Source organism: Procambarus clarkii, unplaced genomic scaffold (genome assembly GCF_040958095.1).
Source record: "Procambarus clarkii isolate CNS0578487 unplaced genomic scaffold, FALCON_Pclarkii_2.0 HiC_scaffold_180, whole genome shotgun sequence".
Lineage (NCBI taxonomy): Eukaryota > Metazoa > Arthropoda > Malacostraca > Decapoda > Cambaridae > Procambarus > Procambarus clarkii.
In genome coordinates, this window is record NW_027189213.1 from 58,955 (window position 1) to 64,666 (window position 5,712).

The 5,712-nt window shown below is 41.9% G+C and overlaps 1 non-coding gene across 1 annotated transcript; it reads right to left on the reverse strand.

The window, feature by feature from the left end:
• Nucleotides 1–1,279: 1,279 nt before the first annotated feature.
• LOC138361113 (5S ribosomal RNA) lies at nt 1,280–1,398 on the reverse strand. The gene has a single exon (XR_011226796.1). It is a non-coding gene; the product is annotated as a 5S ribosomal RNA (ribosomal RNA).
• Nucleotides 1,399–5,712: the final 4,314 nt, after the last annotated feature.

A 5,712-nucleotide genomic window follows, 5' to 3' on the forward strand; every position in this document is an offset into this window, starting at 1 on the left:
TGTTTTGGAAGTCGCGAGTTCAAACGACCCAATGGGAGTACTTTTTTTTTTTTTTATGCCATACAATCTTCCTAGTACTATTATGTAGGTGTGTGTGTGTGTGTTTTTATTCATTCTTTGGTTTTATAGATGACATACATATTGACTCCTTTTACCGGTCCTTAATTAGGCTCTGGGGAAGCAATGGTGGTGGTGGTGGTGCATTTAAAACTAAACCAAAAATCACCAGTTCTGGACGCGTCAAATATCATATCCGCTTAATGTGTCTACAACCTAATTACTTAAAACTACACTATTTAATTCATTCATATCATGTGCATATTGGTCATTATGCTCATACAACCGACATAACAATTTATTTTCATTATTAGAATCATACATTTCATCAAGTAATACAGATACAAAGAGATTTTCTTTCTGAGAAGACCGTTAGTATTGGCTGGCTGGCAGGCAGGCAGGCATTTGAGGGTTATTATTTCGCCTGTTGATTGGGGGGAGGGTTGATGTGTTAGGGGGTTTTCGGTTAGGTGTGGTGGTGGTGATTGGTGGTGATTGGTGGTGGTGGTGGTGATTGGTGGTGATTGGTGGTGAGTAGTGGTGGTGGTGGTGGTGGTGGTGGTAGTAGGTGGGAGGGGGGGGGGGGGGGGGGAAGGGGAATGATGGTCTGTGGATTCCTTCTCCGTACCCCTTACATATAAGCAAAAACATGCCTTCCTGTGGGTATAGAAACATTAACACAAATTATATCAGTAACTGATATTGTAGCCTTTTAAACAGAAAAGATTTGTACATACAAATACTTTTAAATTATCATTTATTTGTGGAAATGGCATTTACGTCATTAAATTGATACCTCAGCATCAAGTGTCCTGCAGTGGTCCAGTGGTAAAGTGTATATAAGTGATGCGTATTCTTGGAGTTGCGAGTTCAAACCCGGATTAAGCTATATATATATATATATATATATATATATATATATATATATATATATATATATATATATATATATATATATATATATATATATATATATATATATATATATATATATATATATATATATATATACAACATGTTTTGTTTTGGTTGTTTGTTTTTGTATAAAGCCTCACACACTATATTAAGCGAGTTTGTTTTAAACATGACATACATATTAATTCATTTTACCAGGCCTTATTCCACACAACTCCGTGAATTTCCCGTGGAGCCAGCCAGCCAGCCAGCCAGCCATTCAAACAAAAACAAACGAAACAAAACAAAACAAAACAAAAAACATTATTGCCAACAGCATTTGGTGTTCCCAGGCGGTCACCCATCCAAGTACTAACCAAACCCAACGTTGCTTAACTTCGCTGATCGGACGAGAAGCGGTGTTCTCAACGTGGTATGGCCGTTGGCATGAGACTGCCTACACATTGTGGCTAATAACCAACTCTTTTTAGTCATCACGGCAGGATACGGACCTTCTTGTGGTGTCTTAATGGTAATTGTATCCTAACATATTTTTGTCTCCTTGGCATGGATATTTAACATCGTTTATTCAGTCTTGGGTTTATGTTCTTTCGCCATTTACAGACATTTTACATCTACCTACTTCCTCAGCCTACCCTGCCAATTTCTAATGAATTTGTGGATTTTCTTTTGTAATACATACATGTGTGTGCTCATCTGCTCTTCAGTTTTTATGATATTTGTCTCATCTGTCCTGCTTTATGATACTTTTACAAAGAACATGAACAAATGCTTCTATTTTAGAGAAGATATGGGATCCAGGTTTCGGAGCCGTAAAACCAACCGTCGTGATTGGTGGACGAGTTGCCAGGTTGCAGCTTCTGTACCGTGCCGGCACATAAATAGGTTCGGCTCAAGCGGCGGCAGCATCATTCCCCCGTGACTGTCTGAGCGTCTCTCATCACCTTGGTTATCTCATCATCATCATGGTAGAAGCAAAGCCTACCAAGAAGGCTGCGGCTGCTGCTGCTGTGGTGGCCACCACCAGGAAACCTCGCGTCCAGGTTGCTCACCCGAAAACTAGTCAAATGGTTCTAGCCGCGGTCGCAGCACTCAAAGACCGTAAGGGCTCGTCTCTACAAGCAATCAAGAAGTACGTTGTTGCCAACAACAAAGTCGAGGCTGCCAAGATCGCCATTTACATCCGAAGATTTCTCAAGAAAGCAGTGGCTGACGGCATTCTTGTTCAGACCAAGGGAAGTGGAGCTAGTGGATCATTCAAGCTGGCCGTAGCAGAGAAGAGGGCCGTTCTAACTCCCAAGAAAGCCACCACAACCAAGAAACCATCTACAGCAGCAAAGAAGGCCGTGGTAACTCCCAAGAAAGCCGCCACAAGCAACAAACCACCTACAGCCTTGAAAAAGAAGCAGCAGCAGCAGCAGCTTGTTGTTGGGAACAAAAAGCCCAAAATAAAGAGAGCTTCAAAATCTCCCAAACCACCCAAGGCAAAGAAAGCTGTCAAGAAAACAACAAAGGCAAAATAAACGACGACATGCAAGCAGCATGAATACACATGACAATAAACATCCAGGCCTCCCCCCTCAGTGGAGGGGCCTCATATGATTCCAAAAAGAGTTTAGTTTTGTAGACAAATAAATCATTACTTTTGGGGTAGATTTACTCTGTATATTATATATATATATATATATATATATATATATATATATATATATATATATATATATATATATATATATATATATATATATATATATATATATATATATATATATATATATATATACACACATACATGGGTGAGGTGATATGGTACCAAAGTTTTGGGTGAGGTGATTGACATTTACACAAGATAAAACACGAACCAATGGGAATAAAAACATAAGAATGGAAGTAACTGCAGAAGGCCTATTGGCCCATAACACAAGCACTTCCTCTTGATGCTTCAATATTGGTTCGGAGTCTTGAAGCTATAATATATATATATATATATATATATATATATATATATATATATATATATATATATATATATATATATATATATATATATATATATATATATATATATATATATATATATGCACACAAAACTAAATAGTCTTGTTAGACAAATTGCCCCTATTAGAGGCAAGTTGACTAACAAGCCGAATGACTGCAATTGTTTTGAATTTGAGTTAAATCTAACATAGAAATGTAATCAAACCTAACCTAACCTATGCTAACCCAAGCTAAGCTAACCTAACCTAACCTAAGCTAACCCAAGCTAAGCTAAGCTAACCTAACCTAACCTAAGCTAAGCTAACCTAACCTAACCTAACCCAGCAATTCATGATCTTAATATAATACTGTTAATTGGATAAACCAATTTGGAAAGAAATGTTCGAAAATAACAAAATTAACTGTGCTTGTTAGGAAAATTGGGCCTTGCATACTTGTCCCAATAGTGTGGTTCTCGCTTTTAGGTACGACATAAACGTATACCTAAGTTGAGAGAGAAAAAGATTCGCACTCAAACATGCATATCGATTGCCAGTCCTGAATTCTGGGTAGATATTCGTGTCCTCCCTTTTCATTTACCATCATTTGGATACTATCAAAACAGCTCTGAGAAGGATAAAATGAATAAAACGGGTAGCTCACTCATGTAAAAAGGAAGAGTTGGGAAAGATCTCTCTCTCTCTCTCTCTCTCCCTCACCCCCCCCCCCCCCACCACCACCAATGATCCTGCTCTGCTAGTATATAACGGAACAAACCTTCCCCCCCCCCCCCCACCCCTCCCTCCCCAATCAGAGTCCCTTTAAGCATGCGAGGATAAAAAATAGATTTCATAAGACCCAATGTGCTAGCTGATATCAAAACAATTTATGTTATCGTCTATTAAGCCCTTCAGTAAAAAAGTATAGGGACCTAATTAGGTCCCGTTTTGAGGTGGTGGTGGGTGGAATCGATGGATTAGCCAAGCTCTTATCCGCCGAATCCGTAGAGGGTACGACCCTGGCGCTTCAGAGCGTACACCACGTCCATGGCAGTGACGGTCTTCCTCTTGGCGTGTTCCGTGTAGGTTACAGCATCACGGATGACGTTCTCGAGGAACACCTTCAGGACGCCACGGGTCTCTTCGTAGATGAGACCCGAAATACGCTTCACGCCGCCACGACGAGCTAAGCGACGAATAGCGGGCTTGGTGATGCCCTGGATGTTGTCACGTAGCACCTTACGATGACGCTTGGCGCCACCCTTTCCGAGTCCCTTGCCTCCCTTGCCGCGTCCAGTCATGGTGTTGAAGTTGTGTGAATAATAAAATTTCGGCACGATTTCCCCAGACTATATCCCGTCAAGCGGACGTACTTGTAGCATGGCAACTCCTAACTCCTGCCTGTCCTTACTTTATGCTTGTACTCGAGCAGAAACACGGCTTTCTCACAACGCTTTCAAAACTGCAGTTGCCTACTCGTCTGTTTCACGTCTCTGTGAAATGACTTTTGCACAAATCCAAAAAATAGAGCAAAATCAGCGATAATAGTGTTTGAGGTGAGCTGCCTGTTGGCTGCAGCCAGAGGAAGGAGGGGAGGGGCAACGGGGTGACGTAGGCGAGTCGAGCAGCCAATGGCGCTCGAGCAAGCGCCTCGAGACGGCGTATATAAGCAAAAATTTTTCGGCGCCGGCCATCACAAACCACAGTTGTTCACCATGGCTCGCACCAAGCAGACTGCTCGCAAGTCCACGGGAGGCAAGGCTCCTCGTAAGCAGCTGGCCACCAAGGCAGCACGCAAGTCTGCTCCTGCCACAGGGGGCGTGAAGAAGCCTCACCGTTACAGGCCCGGAACGGTCGCCCTGCGTGAGATCCGTCGTTACCAGAAGAGCACAGAGTTGCTCATCAGGAAACTTCCCTTCCAGCGTCTGGTGCGCGAGATTGCCCAGGACTTCAAGACCGATCTTCGCTTCCAGTCGTCTGCCGTCATGGCTTTACAGGAGGCATCCGAGGCTTACCTGGTCGGTCTCTTCGAGGACACTAACCTCTGTGCCATCCACGCCAAGCGTGTCACCATCATGCCAAAGGACATTCAGCTTGCTCGCCGTATCCGTGGAGAGCGTGCATAAGCTAAAACGACCACCCTAGTATACACCAAACTCGGCCCTTCTCAGGGCCAAAATATCCTTCTAAGGAGATTTCAGACATTCCTAGCATCAGTCATATGAATTAACCTTCATCTATACATATAATAAATAAATAAATACAATAATTTAGGTGTCATACATACACTGTACACGTGATATCAATAAATCAAGTCATTTGTAGTACAACCTGTCCTCTTACAAACAAAACGCCGTCGCTTTTCATTCTTATGCACTGCCAAGGATCCTCCTCCCCCCCCCCCCCCCCTCCAAAAAAAAAAAAAAAAAAAAATTGTCATACTGTACTAGAAATAAAAGCAGCTTGTATAAGTGACATACTGTCCTGTCCTGTTTTATTCTGTTTTTGGTCCTCTGGCTTAATCTGTTAAGTTAGGAGATGACATTTTAAATTAACCGTTTTCTTGACATTTTCAAACCTTAAGAGGGTGGCCTGCATAGTAATCCTAATGTGGAACATAACAATGAATCTCTAATCTCTAGAAAAAAGATACCGAGTGTTTATATGTGTGTTGAGAGAGAGAGAGAGAGAGAGAGAGAGAGAGACATGCAGAGACAGAGACAGAGACAGAGACAGAGACAGACAGACAGACAGACAGACAGAC